The sequence below is a fragment of the Schistocerca piceifrons genome, chromosome 1 (assembly GCF_021461385.2).
Source record: "Schistocerca piceifrons isolate TAMUIC-IGC-003096 chromosome 1, iqSchPice1.1, whole genome shotgun sequence".
Lineage (NCBI taxonomy): Eukaryota > Metazoa > Arthropoda > Insecta > Orthoptera > Acrididae > Schistocerca > Schistocerca piceifrons.
The window spans coordinates 314,266,015-314,290,263 of record NC_060138.1 but is presented as its reverse complement, the minus strand read 5'-3'; positions in this window follow the sequence as shown (position 1 = coordinate 314,290,263).

The following is a 24,249-nucleotide window of genomic DNA, read 5'->3' as shown; positions in this document are numbered from 1 at the left end:
AACTTAGAACTACTTAAACCTAACTAACCTAAGGACATCACACACATCTATGCCCGAGGCAGGATTCGAACCTGCGATCGTCGCGGTCACGCGGTTGCCACACAGGTTTGTTAACTGCTCGTAGCATATGCGTGCTGCCATCAAACCATGTGCTCCAGAACGAGATTTTTACTCTGCAGTGGAGTGTGCGCTGATATGATACTTCCTGTCAGATTAAAACTGTGTGCCGGCCAGAGACTCGAACTCGGGACCTCTGCCTATCACTGGCATGTGCTCTACCAACTGAACTACCCAAGCACGACTCACTTTCCAGCAAAAGGCAAAGGTCCCGAATTCGAATCTTGTTCCGGCACACAGTTTTAATCTTCCAGGAAGTTTCAAATCATGTGTTATTTTTGTCACCACACTTTATATGTATTTTTGTCCTATTTTTATTCGGTAAATTTGTGCCATTAGTTTTGAAAAAGATCAATCCCGTCTTGATATATTAATTATCCGTCTACAACTGACAAAATAATAACGACAGGGCCACCATTTCATTAAGACTATTTCAACGATCACGTTCATTTAGCTTCTGATAACTGTTATAACATCTAATGCAGGCTGTCAACAAAAAATACAGTTAAACGGAAAAATCAATCTAGCAGACGCATCGAGCAGGTAGTCAAGTGGAAGGTTTACTAGAGAAAGTGATAGGGCGATAACTCAGAGTCCCCTATCGTCTTGCAAAACATACCGGAAGTCCAGTGTTGTCTTGCAATGTTTACTGGTAGCACCACGTCCAAAAGGGTATATAAGGGTCGTGAACAGCCTCAGATGTTGAATGTATTGTGATGGACGTAGAGAAGCTGAGCACATGTGCGAGAAAACGTTATTAACGTCTCACTAAGTCCGAAAGGGGCCCCTTTGTAGGTCTCCATTTGACCAGCTGGTTTTGTCATGCTATAACTACATCTTTAGGGTATTCGAACATGATAGTGGTCCGATATCGGACCACAGGGAAACGTGAGGGCAGGCATACTCGTCGTCACGATTCCGACCGTCCAAGTCTGTCCACCACATGGGGGAATCGCCGTAATAAGCATCATGAACATCATAACCATTTCCGATCTGCCGTCGGGGAAGAAGTAATGAACTCACTTCAAAATTCTGTTATATCCCGTACCATTGGTTGAAGGCTGGTGGCTTACAGATTAGCGAATTACAGTCCCATTCGTAGGCTGTTGTTAACAGAGCAACAGAAAGCGCTGCGTTTGGATTGGCGCCGTGACACCTTGGGGCTGAATGAATGGCAACGCATTGTGTTCTGCGATGAATCGTTGTTCCGCTTTATCTCGGATGGCCATCGTCGGCGATTACTGCGCCGACCTGGGCAGAGGTTCCATTCGACGAATATTTTGGAGGAAATGAAGTGCTAGTCGTGGCGTCATGGTGTGGGATGCCACTACATTTGTCTTCATTTCATCGATGGCAGCGATTGAGAGAAGTATGTCGGCACAACAGTAAGGCACCGACCTCTCGTACGACAGTATCGTGGTGTCGTTTTTGAGGACAGTACTCGTCCATGTATGAGACGTGTCTCTATGAAATATTTGTGTGATTTTGAACTATTCCCGTGTCCAAGTAGATTCCCAGATCTGTTCCCAACCGAACATGTGCGGCACCTGTTAGAATGTCGACTCCATCCCAGTACCAGCGTTCGGTAAATCAAGGACCAGTTACAACAGTCACCTCGGGAGAGGATACATGTAGGCTTAATGGTACACATGCCAACCGAATCACAGCATACATGCAGAGCAGAAAGGGTGCAACGTTACAATGATAAAAGGGGTAGTACTGTCAGTTTCTCTGTAATGTTTTTAATCATGTAGCATATTACTTATAGGGGGCTGACTGCCATCCCCCTGTAACGTGTATGCCGCACTCGTAGAGCTCCGTATTTCGTAGGCGCATTTATGCACTGTACAACTAATATCGCCGCCGCTCTCCGTGACTCCGCCATATCGCCGGACTGCTGAGCCTTTCCAGCTGAAGAGCTGAGTAAACCCGCACTGCTGCACCGCTCCAGACCACAAACAAACCAGTATTACCTCGAGGCCACAAAACAAACTAGCAGCACCGTAACAGACTTCTTTCGTCTGCTCTTAACCTGTGTGAGAACAGTAGGGCAGCGGCAAGTGGCAGTATGACCAAAGGATAAGCCTACAACTTAGTCGAATGACGGTGTCACGGACGGATGGAGATCGAATGGAATTTATGCTGAATCAGAGTTGGCCACGTGATGGTATATTAGATTTTAGATTGTCAACGAACTGCGGTAACGACGTCCCTCAACAGATTGTTAATGTTTTAATTTTGATAATGGACGGCCGGAGGTTCCTCAACATTAAATGCATAAAAGCGGACACCTACACACTTACTACTCATTGTTCGTCGTAGGATGAGCTTTGTAAAAGTGTTCATAAATACACTACTGGCCATTAAAATGGCTACACCAAGAAGAAATGCAGATGATAAACGGGGGGTATTCATTGGACAAATATATTATACTAGAACTGACATGTAATTACATTTTCACGCAATTTGGGTGCATAGATCCTGAGAAATCAGTACCCAGAACAACCACCTCTTGCCGTAATAACGGGCTTGATACGCCTGGGCATTGAGTCAAACGGAGCTTGGAGGGCGTGTACAGGTATAGCTGCCCATGCAGCTTCAACACGACACCACAGTTCATCAAGAGTAGTGACTGGTGTATTGTGACGAGGCTGTTGCTGGGACACCATTCGACAGGCTTTTTCAGTTCGTGAGAGATCTGGAGAATGTGCTAGCCAGGGCAGCAGTCGAACATTTTTTGTATCCAGAAAGGCCCATATAAGACTTGCAACATGCGGTCGTGCATTATCCTGCTGAAATGTAGGGTTTCGTAGAGATCGAATGAAGGGTAGAGCCACGGATCGTAACACATTCGAAATGTAACGTCCACTATTCAAAGTGGCGTCAATGCGAACAAGAGGTGACCGAGACGTGTAACCAATGGCACCCCATACCATCACGCCGGGTGATACGCCAGTATGGCCATGACGAATACACGTTTGCAATTTGCGTTCACGGCGATGTCGCCAAACACGGATGCGACCATCATGATGCTGTAAAAAGAACCTGGATTCATCCGAAAAAATGACGTTTGGCCATTCGTGCACCCAGGTTCGTCGTTGAGTACACCATCGCAGGCGCTCCTGTCTGTGATGCAGCGTCAAGGGTAACCGCAGCCATGGTCTCCGAGCTGATAGCCCGTGCTGCTGCAAACGTCGTCGAACTGTTCGTGCAGATGGTTGTTGTCGTGCAAAGGTCTCCATCTGTTGACTCAGGGATCGAGACGTGGCTGCGCGATCCGTTACAGCCATGGGGATAAGATGCCTGTCATCTCGACTGCTAGTGATACGAGACCGTTGGGATCCAGCACGGCGTTCCGTATTACCCTCCTGAACCCATCGATTCCATATTCTGATAACAGTCATTGGATCTCGATCAACGCTAGCAGCAATGACGCGATACGATAAACCGCTATCGCGATAGGCTACAATCCGACCTTTATCAAAGTCGGAAACGTGATGGTACGCATTTCTCCTCCTTACACGAGGCATCACAACAACGTTTCACCAGGCAACGCCTGTCAACTGCTGTTTGTGTATGAGAAATCGGTTGGAAACTTTCCTCATGTCAGCACTTTGTAAGTGTCGCCAACGGCGCCATCCTTGTGTGAATGCTCTGAAAAGCTAATCATTTGCATATCACAGCATCTTCTTCCTGTCGGTTGAATTTCGCGTCTGTAGCACGTCATCCTCGTGATGTAGCAATTTTAATGGCCGGTAGTGTATCTATACTTGGCTTCATGTACTTGGTGTTACGTTGTTCTTACCACTAAGTCAAACTTAAATTATTGAAGTGACAGGTAACGCGTCTAGATGTGGCAGGAAATCGAACAAATACAGTAAATGGGTGAGCCTGTGCATCGGATGATGTACACTGTCCGACCAAAACTATCCTGACACCCATACGTAATGTGGAACTGACCACCTGGAGTGGACCCTTTGTAAATTGTGGCGGATAGTACTGATTGCGCAGTAGAGAAAGCAGTAATAGCACAGTGGATCGAACGGATGTGCTCAATGAGTTCGTATTTGGGTATCACCTGGGAGACAGACTCATCTGAATCATTTAAATCCTGCTAAGATTGCACAAGCTGACTTTTGGTGACGTGGTTGTCAAATGGAAACGCAGAAAAATAAGTACAGCTAAACCACGAACAACCAGACCACGTATACTGACGGACAGGAGACATCGAGCATTATGGAGGCTAATAGTACAAAATCGCATGAAATCAGCGGAAGGAATCAATCATAACTTCCAAATTGCTACCAGCAGTCCAGTATTAATTATACGCTGTCGTGTTGGAAGTTAGATCTGAAAGCTGGAGGGATCTGTAGAGATTGAATAAGAGTCTCTAACCGTTCCTTCCACCAATCTGTCGTCTTCTAAAGTTGTGTCCCCAGCTCAGAGGACAACTCGTCGGCCATGGGATCTTCTTCGGTGGAGGCTGCTATGCTTTCATCTCGAACTTGAACGTGTGTTTGTGCTTTTTTCGTGGGATGTCACTTGCCCACGTTAGACTTTGTATCTACAGAGGGCAAGATTTGTAGTACTGATAATGGTGGTCGGCTACACCTCTCATTAATGTAACCTGTTTGTTTACGTTTTAAAATATCACTCTTTAGACTGTCTTCTACAACACTCGGCGTAATTTTCTTAATAGTACAGTAACTTTTCTGGCAAGTTCAGATATAGAGTACGACTTGTCCGTCCGAAACATTTCAGGCTCTGAAGAACACCCAAAACAGAGCGACTAGGGCAGCTGAAGTACTTCGTCTCCCCGGCACGCTAAAGCTACCCGAAGGTGTCCGAAGCACTTCGGTTGTAATATCATTACTTTTATGTTTCTCAAAACTAGTGAAATTTAATAAACAAAATTGGTGGACCCGTAGGGCAACCATGAGAGATTGTCATACTGAAAACTGGGTTAAATACAATGAAAAGTATACAGATACTTAATAAGAGAAATTAGGCGTTTTGGTGCCTAACATCCGAATGTGCCGACCAATCAGAAAAAAGTTCAGTACAATTGTCGGACTCTCCCTCAGGAATGGTACATACTGTGCCATCTGCTGCTTGTACCTCACTCCACTTTTGTACCATATACTACTTCACGTGCATCAAGCTGCATCAAGGAGAGCTTCTAGCAAAATAAAATACTGGTGGCCACAGCTAGGAGTTTCACACCAACTAACACTGGACGCCAGTGGTCGGTGAAACGAATGATTTCCAGTAATGAATCACGCTATACCCCGTGGCAACCCAATGTAACTGTTTGGGTCTGGCTGCATGAGCCTGACTTCTTTAGTCGAATGCTGGGACGTCGTCTTGGTAGCTGCAGTTACTTCTGTTTCTGGAGCCTCCTTTCTATCGTTTTTCATAATTCATTTGACCGGGTGTCCACAATTTCTTGATGTAATTTTTCTAGACGACCAGTCTCAATCGTTCTGCATGTGAGGTATTATATAATCTTTTTAATGGTATTCAGGCGTCTGTAGTGGTGAATGGGCAACTTACTCCCCAGATTACAAATCCACGGTTTGCACCAGTGGAGTCCCCTTTCTGTTTGGCTATTTAGGTGTATCTTGTCCCTAGAACCTCTACTTCGCCGTATTGCTGCTCACTTATGTGGCTGAAAGACACTGTGAGAAACCTTCTCGCTCCCAGATGATGTTATCGTATTGCTACGACATTTCGATGACATGTTGTCCTTGCTCAGCGACATATTGGGTTCCTTATGTTCTCTCTGGAGCCCGCATTAACGAACGGAGAAGCGCCCTGTTATCACTGCGGGTTTTTCATCAAGCTGTCATTCTGTGGGCAATGGTAGTTGCCCGTCACAGATCCTTGGGGGTTACAATGGATCTCTGTCCAATGAATAAGGCTGCTTTCAGTTAGGGTGACAGATTGACCTCAAGGAGCTATTCGTGAAGACGAATTCCGTTCCCTTAGCTTTCTTCACAAAGTACAAATCTTGAATTCCTACATTTTCAGCAAAGTGTATCATGTTGCACGAATACTCCCATTTCCCGCGATGATGACCCGCAAATTGATGTAACTATCCTGTAGTCTCTAACATAAATCGCATAATTTTCGACTCCGGTAAGGAGCAGTAACGAGACCCGTCTCCTTGGAGGGCTAGGACTTCCCAGTATCAAAGTAAAAGCCTCAATATTGTTTATATTGCGCAACGTATTAACATGTACTCGAGCTACTTGTTTCACTACATCTCGCTTATGTACTTGTGTTCGACCGGCCAGTCTCACTACCCTTGCATATTTTGGCCAGATCAAACGGCAGCACATACGTGAATTTTATTTTGTTATACGTTTCGTGGGGTCCGATATTTTATCAGTGACACACCTTACCAGCAGATCTTTGCTTTCCCATTGCGGCATATAACCATCTCTCTTCCATGTTGATATCAGCGCACCATTGATATCCTGCGAAAAAGTGTGACTGCACGTTAGTCTCTCCATCTTCGCGATGGAAGTCGCTTCAGCGTGGTATACGGTCATTCAAAATCTGATCCCGACCACAGTACGCCTCCATCGCACAAGTTTTCGTCCGACTGGTCCTTGCGACACATGTCATCAATCTGAGACATTACCACACCGACTTGTCTCTCGCGGACGAGACTAGACTGTCATCTATCACGTCGCCACTGTAACAACACTTGCTTCCAAGCCCGCTAGATATCGCTACTTGAGAGCAAGTGTTCCTTTAATTAGGAAGCTGATAATCAAATTACTGTTTTTATGAAACCACCACGATGCCCGTCCTGTAGGGCCTCGACGCCCCTGGGAGTCACGACATCCAGTTTGAACACTACTGCTCTCTGCTGACATGTTATCACTTCTGTCACGTCCTTTGATTTGTGACTGTTCTGACTATGTAGAGAGAAGAAAACTTTCAATATCAATTACATTCTTGTTTAGATCATATTTCAAAGCTCTGTTCATATCTCGTACAACAGTGAACTTCGGCATTTGTAAAATTATTAACAATGTGATAATATGATTCAGTACTATAGGAGGCAGTTGTTGATAGGTGTTAGTATTACCGAACCATCAGTTTAATAAGTCATGACTGAAAATGCTAACATGAATTATAATCATAAGGAATGATCGAGTGCAGAATCCGTCCTGATGGAGATCAATTTTGGTTTTAGAGAGATTTAGGGAAACGCAAGGAAATGCTCACCGTGTGAGTTACTTTAAAATACATTTTAAAGTTATCTACATCTTGTAGAAAGACTAGACCAGAGTCAGGCTAGTAGAAGCACGTGATAGGGAGGCAGTGATTCAGAAGGATGTGAGAATTACTTGGAGCCCATTGCCCACATCACTGAATCTTTACACGGAGCTAGTAGTGAAGGAAACTGATGAAAAATTGGGTAAAGAACATGAAGCTCAAGAGGAAGAAACATAAACTTTGAGGTTTGCCGGTGACATTGTAATTTCTGTCAGCGAAAAAAATCAGTTCAGAAAAATTGATGTCTTGGAGGAGGAACATAGTATAGACATCACCAGAAGTAAAATATAAATAAAGATGTATAGACGAATGAAATCAGGTGATGATGATGGATTATACTCCGAAATGAGACACAAAATGTTGATGACTTGCTACATTGACAGAAGAAATGGACGACAGTCGATGTAAATAAAACTGTAAACTAGCTTCAACAAAGAAAAGCGTTTCTGAGAAAGAGAATTTTTTTTAAAAACGAACTAAATTTGAGAATAACAAAGCTTTTCCCACAAGAATGTATAGTGTCTAGCCTTACGTGGAACTGAACCTTGTACGATGAATAGTTTAGAGATGAACAGTATACAAACGTTTCAAACGCATTGTTGCACAGAAATGCTGAAGATTAGATGAAGAAGTACTGCACCTAATGGAGGAAAGATTAGCTATGTGGTGAAATTTAATAAAAAGAAGGAAAAGTTGAACTAATATATAGGGACATAAGTAATAGTCACTTTGGGACTGTGAGTGTTCAGGGTAAATTTCATAGTAGGAGGCCAAGTTTTAAAGACAATCGGCAGACAGGAAAAGATGTTGGTTGCTGTTAAACAAAATGAAAGGACTTGCACGGGATAAACTACCATGAAGACTTGCGTCAAACGGTCTTCAGACTGAAGACAACTAAAACGACAACGACAACAGCAACAGCGAGGTCATTCACTAAGTGCGCTATAAAACAAATAAAATTAACCATGCGCCACGAAGGAATTATAGAATGGGACATAATCGGTAGATGTAAATATGCAAACCAACAAATGATAATAATTTCACAAAATTGCATGATTTAATTAAGACATCCAGCTTCACAATTTGAATAACTCAATAACGTGTTGCTGGCCCTTATAAAGGCAATTATTCGCCGTTGTATTGACTGAGAGAGCAGTTGAAAGTCCTGTCCTCCTGAGGGATATGGTGCTACGTTTTGTCCAACTGGCATGTTAGATCGCCAAAGTCAAGAACTGGTTGGAGCACCCTGCCCATAATGCTCCAAACGTTCTCAACTGGGGAGAGTTCCGGCAACCTTATTGGCCAAGGTAGGATTTGGTAAGCACTAATATAAGCAGTAGAAACATTCACCGTATGCAGGCGTGCATTATCTTGCTGAAATGTAAGCACACGAGCAACAAAACGGTGCGACGTGTCGCTATGCTGTATGTTGCCGCGGATGACAACCAACTGTATCCTGCTATGAAAACAAGTGGCACCCCCGACCGTCACTCCTGGTTGTCAGGGCGTCTGGCGTGCAGCAACAAGATTGTAATTTAATTTCTTAGACTTTCCCGGCGATTCGGAGTAGTCTCGTGGAATCGGGTGTACTGCCGATGGTCTGCGTCCACCTACAGTAAACCTGATTCCACGAGATAACAACCAGATTGGTATCCTTTCACTGTCCGGAGTGTCTCCAAACACGTCTTCAGTGGTCATCAGGACTCAATCCGAAGCGGGTCCTGCCGCCTGGAATATCATTGATCGGAGTATAGTTGACTTCAATGATAAGTCCCGCTGCGAACTCAGCTCCGATGACCACCGAGGACGTGTCTGGAGACGCCTCGGAGAATGGTGGGATACCAACGTGTCTGTCGCCCAACGCACTGCCCGAGAAACAGGAGTGATGGTTTGTGGTGCCATTTATTTCCGTAGCAGGGCCCCTTGGATTGTTATCCGCTGCACCATCGCAGCACAGTGGTATGCCGACGATATTCTACACTCCGTGTTGCTGCCCTTCACAGCAAACCATATTGGGCTTACATTTCAACAATATAAAGTCCACCTGCACACGGCGAGAGTTTCTACTGCTTGTCTCCGTACTTTCCAAACCCCACCTCGGCCAGCATGTTCGCCGGATCTCTTCCCAACTGACAATGTTTAGAGCATGATAGGCAGGGCTCCAACAACTCTGTCGATCAATGTCAAGCCGAATAACCACTTGCATATGGACCAGAGGTGGACCGACGCGTTTTTGACTTGCTTAATTTGTGAAGCTCTGTCTCTTGAATAAATCATCCGGTTTTTCTGAAACTGTAATCATTTGTTTGTCTGTACATTTACATCACGTCCCTTTCGGATGCTTATTTCGTGATGACTTGATTTTTTCTTTAGCATATACAACACGTATTTTTTTTCCAGTATATGACTCCGGTCTAAGTTCCTGGTCCATTTGCTGCCAATCAAACCAAAGTGTGCTTTTCCTTCCTCTCTTTAACTACCGAATGCTTCCGTAGCTGTTTCTCTCTTGCTGCTTGGTGATTGGAGAAAGCGCAAATGTCGCAAATGTTGGCATCAATTTGGACGGTAGTTTGGAAAGCTCTGTCACACGAGGAGCGTTATCAATTCGCCCGCCCTGGGCCGGGTGACGTACCCTTAGCGGGAGCGACTATGGAAGCAGGCCGCGCCTCGCCACGCCACGCCGGCTGCGGGGTAATAACTTTGCTCGTTAGCCGCCTGTGGTTGCGGCTCCGCTGCGCCCGGCGCGGCAGCATTGCCAGTCGAACAGCACGGCGAGAGCGAGAAGTTGGCGCGGTTCGGCTTACCTCCGTCCACATCATCAAACTGCACTCAGCAGGTCACGCCACCGTACGAGTAATCCGCTAACAACAGCCAGTGGCCAGCCTATAAATCCATTCACTGCAAGAGTTAGTAGTTGCATCGATCCTGTCCACTAACCACTTCTAACGAGATATACAAGAAGACCGGACTAAAATTTATTGAGTCCCAGGTGACATCTTGTTAATACTTTGTATTACCACATCTAGCCCTGATAATGCCATCAGCTCGACGAGGACGAGGGTGCCCGAATTATACTATATCCTGCAGCAGCCACTCATTGATGTTTAAGTGCAATAGAGTTGCCAGGTTTCGGTGATGCCGAAAGCTTCGTTTCACCCACTTTTCTAAATAGTAGCAGGAGAACGTATCCGTGCAGCCCTATGAAAACGGCAAGGTTGTAGTCATCTTGGAAGATGGGAGTTTCCCATCTTGAGAAGTATGAGAAAGGGCAGTCCTCGGTCACCGAGGATCTTAAACACTCTGGTTCATATTCACAGTACCCTGAATGAATGGGCCTGAGTCATGGTAAGGAAATCATCCCCAAAATGTTAAATTTCCGCCGGCCGGGATGGCCGAGTGGTTCTAGGCACTACAGTCTGGAACCGCGCGACCGCTACGGTTGCAGGTTCGAATCCTGCCTCGGGCATGGATGTGTGTGATGTCCTTAGGTTAGTTAGGTTTAAGTAGATCTAAGCTCTAGGATGATTGACGACCTCAGAAGTTAAGTCCCATAGCGCTCAGAACCATTTTCTTTTGTTTCGTTAAATTGGCACTTCCTGCCTAAATTACTCATACACTCCAGGAGTACCACCTCGTTGGGCCGTCGATACAGTTGACGCGTTGATCATTCGAAAAGAGGCAAAATTGAGGCTCGTCGAACCATACTACGTGCCTACAACCAACACCGCTTAGGTTTCTTTACTTTTCTCCTTTATGGAATATGTGACATTGTTTGCCAGTTCACATGTAAACCTCACCTGCGCCACATCAGTGTCATCACCAGCAGTAATTTCTTTTTGTTTAAAATATTTTGTTTCCTTACCATTAGCTGAAACAAAGAACGCGTACATCGCCTCGTATATACTGCATCACTTGATTACTTAATGGCCGGCCGGTGTGGCCGTGCGGTTAAAGGCGCTTCAGTCTGGAACCGCGCGACCGCTACGGTCGCAGGTTCGAATCCTGCCTCGGGCATGGATGTGTGTGATGTCTTTAGGTTAGTTAGGTTTAATTAGTTCTAAGTTCTAGGCGACTGATGACCTCAGAAGTTAAGTCGCATAGTGCTCAGAGCCATTTGAACCATTTTTGATTACTTAACCCTAGCATTACCAACGGGGGAGCCTCGTAGGCCCACTGACTCAGTTTTTCTATGTTGTATCCACACCCTTTGATATATGAACTTGAAAGCAAAGGTAATTGTTCGTTATTGAATGTACTATTGAGTCATTACAGAATTTCGGAATAAAAATGTAATTACAATTCATTTACTTGATTTAATTCTCTGTGGGCCTTAGAAGCCCACCCGTTGGTAATAGCAAGGAAAGATTTACGAGGTTGAGTCTCTCGTTTCAAATTCTTACCATGAAACGAATTTTGGCATTGTTGCCTTCAGACATATTATTATGAAGCGGACCATTGTTATTTTCAGTGTTTCTGCTGCTGTTGAACCAGCAACATGAGTAGACATCGTTTACGTGATAGTTCCATTGAAAGAGTGCTAGAAGAAGTTTTGAACGAATCAGATTTAGAGGAAAGTGAAGTGGATGATGATGTGGAAGAAATTAGAACTGATTCATCGTCTGAGAATGAAGATGAGGTTGAAGCCAATCCACCAGATGATAATGATACGGAATGTGATAAATTCATTGCACAAAGTGGACGAGAGTATATTACGAAGCCATCTCGACAATATCGGCGTTCTGTACAAAATATAGTGCGAGAAAGAATGGGGCTAGGACAACAAGGAAGAATCGCGTCTCCGAAAGAGGCTATAGAGCTCTTTTTTACACCTCAAATTATGAATCTAATAAAACTACACTCAAATGAAGAGGCTTCTCGACTAGGTATTCAGCACACAGATGAAGATGAGTTATTTTGTTATATAGGACTCTTGCTAATCATGGGTTCAAATCATGACAATAAGATACCTGTCCAAGATTTATGGTCTTTGCTTCAGGGCCGACAAATGTACTATGGATCAATGAGTCGGCCCCGATTTTTCGAATTGACTAAAATATTGAGGTTTGATGATAAGAACACAAGAGAAATTCGTCGCCAGACTGACAAGTTTGCTCCAATGAGGGAAATTTTTGAAAGCTTCAATTCTTCACTTCCATTGTATTTCATTCCTGGTCTACATACAACAGTGGATGAGATGTTGTCTTTGTTCCGTGGTCGCTGTCCATTCAAGGTGTTTCTAAAAGAAAAACCTGGAAAATACGGCATTCTAATTCGAATGCTGTCTGATTCTGAGACTAGATATGTGATCAGCATGGACATCTATACAGGCAAGTCAGGAAATACACAGCATTCAAATGGACCGATGGAAATTGTAAAGAGACTAATAAAACCTATTGAAAAATCAGGCCGTAATGTTACCACAGATCGGTACTATACTTCAGTGGAGCTTGCTGAGACTCTATGGAATGATTTTCACCTCACACTTGTTGGCACCCTACAGTCTAACAGACGACACATACCTGAAGAGCTGAAGACTACAACTGGCCGCAGTTTACACTCTTCCATCTTTGCTTATACTGACCCTCAGACACAGAGGCCACCAGTTACTCTTGCATCAACGCTAGTCCGCGAGAAGCCAAAACGACTGCTGTTGATGCTTTCAACTTATCACTCAGAAGGGGTGTTGAATGAAGACTCAAAAAAGACTAACATAAATCTTTTTTATAATTCTACAAAGGGAGGCGTGGACACCATAGACCAGATGGCAAGACACTACAGCACAAAGAGAGGAACAAGAAGATGGCCTTTGTCCCTCTTCTACACACTCATTGACATAGCAGCAATAAATGCATATTCACTCTTCCTCCTCAACTTTCCGAATTGGAAAAAGAATTTGCTAAACCGCAGAAGAGTTTTTATCACTAACTTAGGTCTCGAACTAATAAGATCTCAAGTAGATAAACGGGCACAAAATTTGTATGGACTTCAGAAGCCAGTAATAATGGCAATGAAAAGCATCAAACAACGGAAGCTCAGCTGCTCTGTAGAACCATCATCCTCAACAGCAGAACCAGGAACACGTGGACGGTGCCACCTATGCTGCCAAGAAGCTGCATCTAAAAAGATCAAGTACAACAAGCTGGGAAAGTCAACTGTTACCTGCTCTCAGTGCCACAAACACGTCTGTGGGAAACACTGCAGGAAGACAGTGTTGTGTGAAAAATGCGTTTCAGAATGAGACAGTAAATTTTGTTTGCTTCATGTAGTGTATCGAATTAAAAAGGTCGTTTTTATAAGAAAACACTATTTTGAAACATTATTCCAAAAAATATATAAACTGAATCTCGTGATTTGTTCATTTTATTCCTATTATAATAACATCTTTTATTATCCAGTATACAAAAACAATGTCTAAGCATTTTGAATTGTTATTAGAGGTATCAGAAGTAAATAAACTTGATTTATGATAAAATAAATTGTGGTATTCTTTATGGGCCTTTGAGGCCCCCCCCCACGTTGGTATTACATGTAACAAAAAATACGTTGGTAATGCTAGGGTTAATGTTTTCAAGAGCGTGTTCTCTAAAGCGTCTCACACTTAAAAACTTCCACATACGACGTACTGACCTTTTGTGTGTTAACCTTAATACCCCAATACGAGATATATACGGCACACATTTGTTAGTTTTTATTCTCTAGCTGCACCACTGTAATTTTAAACATAAATCATCACGTATTTAGAGGATGACTATCTTGCTATTTACTGGAAGAGGCATACCTTCATAATCTGTCTACGTAATTTGTTGTATGACTGTTGATAACCATGATTTGTTCATTTTGGTTCTGTTAAAGCACAACAGCTAGTGATGGCACTAAGCTACCAATAACATACCGTATTTATTATGGACTCAATAGTAATCGACCTGAAAAAATTATTTTGTCATTGCAAATAAATTTTCTAATACTTGAAACTGAATATCGGATATTATAGCGTTGCACTGAGCAGTGTCCCACTAGTTTTACATTTCTCATTTTGACACACATGTTCTTGGCGATAGATTGACATAACAAAGGTCCCTGTCACCTTCTTATTTTTTTAACGTTACAGGTCATTATTATATAAATTCCTTCACCTTTTTCATTAAAAACAGCTGTTCTTGTACAGCTCTATTCAGCTGCCCCCATCAATGAGTATTATCCAAGATGCAAAGCCTTCAAAAATCACTACAAGATTTTCATACTCTCTCACTTGCTACTTGCAAACTATTAGTCCTACAGAAAAAAAAGAACAGGGCCTTTTTGTATGAAATTTAATGTAGTTCAGTATTTTACAGGAACAATTTTTCGCAGGAAGCCACGGTTTTCCAGTTATTGGAGAAAAACAAATTTGAAGGTCAGTTTAGTAAATTTTTCTTGAATAACTCGAAAACTACGGCCTATGGCGAAAAAGTATACCAGCACAAACATTAATTACATCAATTTTCCTAGAAAACGGTCCTCTTCACTGTTTTTCTATAAGACCAATAGCTGGTGTATAGTAAGTGAGAGAATATGAAAATCTACCACCTGGAATTTGAATACATTGTGGGTTGCATAAAACCCTTCGGTAGGGGCAGCTTAATCATCCTGTATAGCTTAATGGCTTCACAAAGCACTGCAGCTTTAAACATCTGATGTCATATTAGTTACACAGTTTGTGTAGTTTCGTCTGTACAATTTGAGTAATGTGATTCATTACTTAAACATCATAGAATAAGTAATATAGGCTTGCACATTAATTGTATTTAAGCAATTGCATGACACAGACATTCGGTGACCTGGTATAGATGTTGTCAATAACGCCCTGGTGGCAAAAGGTGTTTACTTTGTAATAAACCATACTGCCAGTTTTGCCTCTGACGCTAAAGAAAGATGTTTACGATTGACTAGATATTGTGTATCAATTAAGGTACGTAACTGAGCCGGCCAGAGTGGCCGAGCGGTTCTAGGCGCTACAGTCTGGAACCGCGCGACCGCTACGGTCGCAAGTTCGAATCCTGCCTCGGTCATGTATGTGTGTGATATCCTTAGGTTAGTTAGGTTTAAGTAGTTCTAAGTCCTAGGGGACTGATGACCTCAGATGTTCAGTCCCATAGTGCTCAGAGCCATTTAAACCATTTTTTACGTAACTTGAATTGCCCCCTCTGTTTATTGATTGGATAGCCATTGAATTGCTATTTATTTATTTAATGGGATAATAATAATTATTAAAAGGTGGCAATTTTGTTTAAGCATCGTTTTTTACTCTTTCGATTGTTGCGAGTCAGCGATAGTGCAATGGTGCTCGCTTTGGAGAATACACATTTTATAAGAATTATTTGGTCCAGGAAACACTTCTGCGATCACGGTTGCGATTTAGACGGTATTCGCGTAATTGTACTGATTAAAATCTATCGTTTCCGAAAGACGCAGGTTCGATTAAAGCTGTGTGCACTTTTGCGCGTATAATGAAAATATTCATAACACGTCGCGTAACAAAAAGAAACATGCGAATCACAACCGTGATCAAACGAAGAAAATATATGATAACATAAATGTTCTTCGCTGTTATTCAGGACAGGCTCAGATTAGACCCTGCAATTTTTAGCTATAGGAAATCACAAGACATTGCAGTTAGGAGGGAGATATTTGTTTTGAATAACTTGTATTTACCTTCTCTCTCTCTCTCTCCTTTCTACAGCCTTTATACCTTCACATCGATTAAGCAACTTTTCCTTCTCTACCGACCAGTGCGAGAACAAAATTCAGACTCAACAAAATGTCTTACATCGAATTATTACATGCTTAACCCTTAACAATCATATATAGTTTCGTAGTACAAACAATGCTAATTATTCCGTGCACTAGAAAGTCTTTGATACACTGAGCACAAAAATGAAAATAATAAAATTATAATTACATTTTTAGTATCATGACTACTTCTTTAAATCATGAAAATAAGGTTTGACATCGTCGTAATATTAATTTTCATCGTTGGAGCACTACATTGCCCCCTTTGGATGTACAGTCACACTTGTTTCACTGGACATCCAAGCAGGCTTATTTTCCTTGTCAGTTCTGTTTAAAGTTCACTGTGTTCTTTCACTTGGAAGCATGCGCTTCGTTTACTTTTGAGTCTCAGGGATTTTGAGTTACGCTCCCCCATTCGGGCAAAGGCCAATGGGAAAAACCCCGGAAAAAAACCACGGCGGAGCGAGCACATCTTCCATACCCCCTTTTTTTATATTCTACATTTGAATATTCACATCGTATGATATTTAATAATGGTACAATTTCATGATAGTGCTGCTGGTAACGACGGCTGGTGACTTGGTGTACTGCAACACCGATGTCTCGCCCCGTCAGGTAAGTCTGCGATGGACTGCGATGACGTGGCAGGTTGCGGCAAGGGATGACGGATGATGTCGCTGCAGTATGCTGCCCTCACCGACACGTGTGCTCAGCATCCCAGCATACAGTCACATGAAATTCAAACAGCAGTATCAGTTTCTTAAATTAACATCTAATTTACATCATATTTCACGCACTCTTTCACTCAACAAGAAGAAAGTGTTCTTTTTTTTGTGAGGTGTTCGACTGTTTGTGAGTTTCTTTATCATGATGCAAGTCCATTCGTCCTTCCGACGTAACTGACTATCTGCAATTAAAGGTTCATGTCATTCTGTTCCAACATTGATACAGTTCTGCAACGGGTTTAATGATATAGTCAGTAGCAGTTCCCAACACTGTTACGACTCACCACTGTTGCTGACTAATCGATAAAAACACTTGCTCTTGAGTTTTAGTTTGCCTGGAATGTTACGTCCACGCATATGGTCCCAATAACACTCTGAATATTTGGCATTACTAAACACTCGTAGCACAAAATTTGAAAACGAAATCATGGTAACACAACGCACTCATTGAGCGTCCACTTTTGTGTTAAATTCCACTCTTTCGCCAGTGAAATAAAGTTCGTACGCGTAGAGGATAATGTTCACAGGAAGTCTTTGTTCATAGGTCATCTGTGACATGTTTACTCCACCACGTAGTCACTTGATCACAGTTATCAAGTCTGGCAAGGTTAAGTCCTTGTGCCACCCATAAGAATTTCTTTACACAGTCTATTTATATAATGATGAATAACTGAATGATTGTACATATCAAATGAAGTACATAATTGTAGTCATTTACAATATAAAAGCAAATCCTAAGTCATATATTTTCTCGAAAAGGTGCTCCTGGACTTACAATGAATTGTGCAGTGATAAACACAAGTCTGTATATGTTTGTCTGTGTAATGATCTGTTCAGTCATGGACAACATCTTGTTCGACCTGGTTTATAGCTCATGCAAGTTCGAGCACTAACTTATGGTGGAAAATTTGTTAAACCTATACGCAACTCGCGTAAACTTTACATGTTGTAAGTGTAACCTGTACACACTCTGAAAGGAAAAAAAGAACATAACCTACTCACCCTAGTGAGTTCAAAATAGTTAACAATCAACAAAATGAAACGTTTATTTTCTAAAGTCACTATATCCTACTGTTGTGTGAAATATGCAGTTCAGTTCACTGTTCGTAGTTTCACACGCATTAGTTCCCGAAAGTTTACTAAATCTCAACAAGTTTGTATTATGCTTGATTAAGTGTCTTAAGGTGGAATCATCTTGAAGCAATTCTTCTTCTCCTTACTGCAGCTCGGCGTCCTCTTCTCCGTCGAACTGGAGCTGAAATTTTCTTAGAACTAATTGGTATTCTGAGAGTCTCTTCCTCCAAGCAGTACTGATGTTTCCAATGTTGTATGTTCCTATTCTCCCACACGCCACATCGCAGTGTGTCCATGAAATACTTATACACTAGTCCATTAATTAATAATTGTCACTTAGCCTACTCGCACAGTACTTGAGTCTTTGATGTTTGACTTCACCTCATTACGACACACGTAAAAGGTCATCTACTGTACTTAAGATACATATCTTTTCAAGTCTTTGTGATTGTATAGTCCTTTCTGTCTATTTGAGTTGGGATAGACCAAGAAATAACTATTTTTAAGCGGCGTACCTAAGATAGCAAATGGTCATGAATATAACGGAAACCACTTCTTTATTTTTTTCTTTAATAATGACGACTTCGGATAATTCCTTACTAACACCATATCTCCCACGTTAAATTGTTGAGTATTCAGTAGTCTCCGGTTGTGTGATTCTTGCCGTTTCTGTGCATTCTCGTATAGTGTGACCAATGCTTGTCTAACTTTGTCCTCCCAGTCTTCCCGTTCGGTATTTAGTTTTGGAAGTGGGTTGACCCAACTATTGCCCGCCTTTGATTTTAATGTGAGTTCTGCTGGAGTAAAACCTGTCGATAAATGTGGTATGTAGTTTAAAAAATGGCTCTGAGCACTATGGGACTTAACATCTATGGTCATCAGTCCCCTAGAACTAATTAAACCTAACTAACCTAAGGACAGCACACAACACCCAGCCATCACGAGGCAGAGAAAATCCCTGACCCCGCCGGGAATCGAACCCGGGAACCCGGGCGTGGGAAGCGAGAACGCTACCGCATGACCACGAGATGCGGGCGTATGTAGTTTACAATACTTTCAAACGGCTCTATGTATTCTACCCACTTAGTTTGTTGACCTGAGCAGTACGTTCTCACAAAGCGATTAAACTCGCGGAACACACGTTCTGTGAGATTACCTTGGGGATGGTTTTATATTATATTTCTCTTAAGAATTTCTTCCAGGTAACACTCGTAAAATTTGAGGCATTGTCAGAGAGTAATGTTTCTCGCGTTCCGAAATGAGGTATGTAATCATTTTCCAATCGGTTTATTATCGTTCTCGTGGCTGTTGTTTTTGTAGGAAATAGCTTTACAAACTTAGTAAAGTTATCTAGCACTGCTACGAGATATTTGACCCCTCATCTGGCAGTTGGCAGAGGTCCAGCGATGTCAATACTTAAAAGTTGGCGCGAAGCAGTTGCAACAATTGACTGCATTAATGTCTGTGATGATAAAGCACACGGCTTTACGCGCTGGCAAATGTCACGTGCTCGCGTCATCCGTAGGATCTTTCTATACATGTTATTAAAATGACAATACATTCTTAGTTTCGCCAGGCGCTTCCTTGAACCGAAATGACCCCAAACATTATGTGTATATATTATTAACTTTTGCTCACATTGCTGCGGAATACATACTGGCCAGTTTCGTGAATCCTCATGTCTTCTAAAGAATAACACATCCTGATGTAACCTGTAATATTTATGCAATTTCGAAGTAAGATCCGTCCTCAGTTGATCCTTGATCTCGTGCCAAATATTATCTATATCCTGTTTTTGTGCCATATTTTTACACATGTCTAGAAAATATTTACGATTAACATTGTCCGCCATTAGTAACACTTTAAATTCCGATGCTTGCTCTGTGAGTTCACTAAATTGAGGTAAACCTTGGGGTAGCCTAGACAAAGCATCTGCCACAATATTATTACTTCCTTTGATGTAAATAATCTGGAAATCATACTCCTGCAACGCTAATGTCCATCTTGCGAAACGTGCATGGAGAAGTTTACAGGTCAGCAGGAAACTCAAAGCCTGATGATCACAGTATACCCGAACGTGTCTACCATAAACATAATAATGAAATTTGCGAAACGCCCATACCACTGCCAATGCTTCAAGCTGTGTAGTGGAATATGCGCGTTCACATTCCGATAATACACGACTTGCGAAAGATATTATTTTTATTTGCTCGTGTCCGTCCACTGTTTCTGTTTGAAATAAACACGCACCTAACCCAGTGCATGAAGCATCTGAGGTCTGGATGGTGCAAGATTTCAGCATTTAACAAGCAATGCTTGATCGTGTCGAAATCATGTGCACACTGGTCAGTCCACACCCACGGCGCATTCTTTTTCAGAAGCCCCAATAGATGTTCGCTGTTAAGCCATTGATTAGGCACGAACTTTCGGAAAAAGGATACAAGACCCATATATGCCTCTAATTGTCTTTTGTTGGCCGGATATGGACAATTTCTGATAGCCTCGAGTTTCGTACTACCCGGGAAGATTCCTTCTGATGTCCTAGAAACTTTATCTCCATCTTTCCAAACTTGGACTTCTTAAGGTTAACCGTAACACCTGCAAGTTCAAATTTGTGTAACACCATGTTAATTAGTTTGATATGCTCGCCCCACGTGGGTGAAGTAATCAATAAATCGTCCACATAGACAGTAACTTGCTCTAACAAATCCGGGCCTAGGACAGTGTCTGGCGCATTAATAAAGACTCCGGCACTGACATTCAATCCGAATGACAATGCTCTGAATTGATAGCTTCTTCCTCTATAAATGAATGCTGTATATTTCCTAGATGTTGACGTTAAGACCACCTGCCAGTATGACGCGCGGAAGTCGAGGCTTGATAGATACTTTATCCCATGGAACTTTTGTAATAGTTCTTCTAGATGCCTGACAGGCATAATAATTTGATTAATCCGGCCAGCCTCGAGAACCAACCTTACGCTTCCATCGGATTTCATTACCGGTAAAAGTGGGTTACTATATGGCGATAACGAGGTCTCAATAATTCCCCATTCCAGCATTCGTGTAATTTCTTTTGATACTGCTTCCCTTTTCGCGCTGGGTATTGAGTACGTTTGATGACAGTAAATTTCATGGGAAAACACTTGCATGTCGTACACGTAACCTTTAATTAGCCCAGGTTTTTTCAAAAATACTTTATGATAATTAGTAAGTGTGTCTAATAATTGCTTTTGTTGCACACTGTCAAGACCAGAGGATTGTTGTACTTTTTCTACTATTTCAGAGAGGTGGATATTCTCCTCGTCTTTCACATCTTCCATGACCGGGAATGTACTGCAATTGAAACTATCTTGAAGCCGCCATAAATGTGCGCGAATCGGTTCTATCTTTAAAATTTGACAATATTTGCCATGCAATTCTTTGGTCTTTACCAAGTCTAACCTGACTCTCGTGTCACCGAAACACATGCTGCATTCACCCTTTGCGAGATCGATTATAGTTTCCGTCTCTCGCAAAATATCTAATCCGAGGAGACAGTTCACGGCTAAAATTCTTTACAATAAGGAAGGTGCACTCTTTGGCTCCCATTCCAAAATTAATACAAATCCGTGTCTGTTCCCGAACTAGTTGGGCTTTCTGACTAAAGGCTCCTGTAACTCGACAATTAGTGACTGGAAAAACCGGAATCTTACTAATCTTCTTTAAGTGAAGAAAGAACGATTCATTCAGCACAGAAACAGATTCTCCAGTATCTAAAATCACCGTAGTTTGAATACCATAAATATCACAAACTATAGCTGCTTGTACAACTTCCCGTTCAAACAAATTACACTTCTTCCGAAAATCTTGACATAATTCCTCTCGTATATCGACTCCGTCATTATATCTTAACATCTGCATAGTTGAACTACGTTGCTGAGCAACATCAACAGAGTTATTCCTACACACTGCATTTTTCGCGTCGTTCGACCCGATCGCTGCTGATTCTATGCGACACACATTCTCATTGTCACTACAGCTGGTTGTCTGCACGTTTGGTTGCTCGTTATTACTAACATCATTCATGCAAGTGCCCCCTAGACACCCTGAGACTGACACACGGGAGCAGAATGTTGTCGCATCTAGTTTGACTGACTGGTACTGGTTGCTGGTTGCGGTTCACTTACCTCAATGATCTTGACATTTTGATTCGGTGGTTGCCATGGCTGCGCATTCATATGCTGCTGCATGTTATTTGACATACACTCCTGGAAATTGAAATAAGAACACCGTGAATTCATTGTCCCAGGAAGGGGAAACTTTATTGACACATTCCTGGGGTCAGATACATCACATGATCACACTGACAGAACCACAGGCACATAGACACAGGCAACAGAGCATGCACAATGTCGGCACTAGTACAGTGTATATCCACCTTTCGCAGCAATGCAGGCTGCTATTCTCCCATGGAGACGATCGTAGAGATGCTGGATGTAGTCCTGTGGAACGGCTTGCCATGCCATTTCCACCTGGCGCCTCAGTTGGACCAGCGTTCGTGCTGGACGTGCAGACTGCGTGAGACGACGCTTCATCCAGTCCCAAACATGCTCAATGGGGGACAGATCCGGAGATCTTGCTGGCCAGGGTAGTTGACTTACACCTTCTATAGCACGTTGGGTGGCACGGGATACATGCGGACGTGCATTGTCCTGTTGGAACAGCAAGTTCCCTTGCCGGTCTAGGAATGGTAGAACGATGGGTTCGATGACGGTTTGGATGTACCGTGCACTATTCAGTGTCCCCTCGACGATCACCAGTGGTGTACGGCCAGTGTAGGAGATCGCTCCCCACACCATGATGCCGGGTGTTGGCCCTGTGTGCCTCGGTCGTATGCAGTCCTGATTGTGGCGCTCACCTGCACGGCGCCAAACACGCATACGACCATCATTGGCACCAAGGCAGAAGCGACTCTCATCGCTGAAAACGACACGTCTCAATTCGTCCCTCCATTCACGCCCGTCGCGACACCACTGGAGGCGGGCTGCACGATCTTGGGGCGTGAGCGGAAGACGGCCTAACGGTGTGCGGGACCGTAGCCCAGCTTCATGGAGACGGTTGCGAATGGTCCTCGCCGATACCCCAGGAGCAACAGTGTCCCTAATTTGCTGGGAAGTGGCGGTGCGGTCCCCTACAGCACTGCGTAGGATCCTACGGTCTTGGCGTGCATCCGTGCGTCGCTGCGGTCCGGTCCCAGGTCGACGGGCACGTGCACCTTCCGCCGACCACTGGCGACAACATCGATGTACTGTGGAGACCTCACGCCCCACGTGTTGAGCAATTCGGCGGTACGTCCACCCGGCCTCCCGCATGCCCACTATACGCCCTCGCTCAAAGTCCGTCAACTGCACATTCGGTTCACGTCCACGCTGTCGCGGCATGCTACCAGTGTTAAAGACTGCGATGGAGCTCCGTATGCCACGGCAAACTGGCTGACACTGACGGCGGCGGTGCACAAATGCTGCGCAGCTAGCGCCATTCGACGGCCAACACCGCGGTTCCTGGTGTGTCCGCTGTGCCGTGCGTGTGATCATTGCTTGTACAGCCCTCTCGCAGTGTCCGGAGCAAGTATGGTGGGTCTGACACACCGGTGTCAATGTGTTCTTTTTTCCATTTCCAGGAGTGTATTTGTATTGTACGGGGGTTGTACATGATTGTTGTTGTGATATTGCGGTGACGTAGGCTGCTGCCATTGCTGTTGTGCATAATTCTGTATTGACCAGTTATGTGGTGGTTGCATGTTTTGCTGATTATTTGAAAAATTACCGTTATTGTAATTGGCGTTAGCTCTAAAATCTCGTTTCCGTCTCTTTGAAAAGTTTCCGTTATTGTTTAGTCCGCTATTGTTCTGTGGATGATAATTGTGATTCGGTGCATTACTGTACTGTCCATTTGTGTTCATATTGTGGTTCTGCCATCCTGAACAATTCGGACTATTCCAATGATTTTGACTCCCATAGTAGGTGTTTCTATTACTATTGTTCTTGTGGTTTCGCCCATTGCCATTACCATTACCATTATTCGACGAATTATTCCCAAAATGGTGTCTGTCCTCTTCGATAACCAAATCTAAAGAGTCCAGTACAGATAGAAAATGTTCCACGTTGTCTTCAGGAATGTGAAACAATTTCTCCTTTAGATCACGCGGTAACTTCTCCTTTAATATCGTTACAGCATCACACTCAGGAATTGGTGTGGATAAATATTTCACTTTGTCCAGATACTTTTCGAAA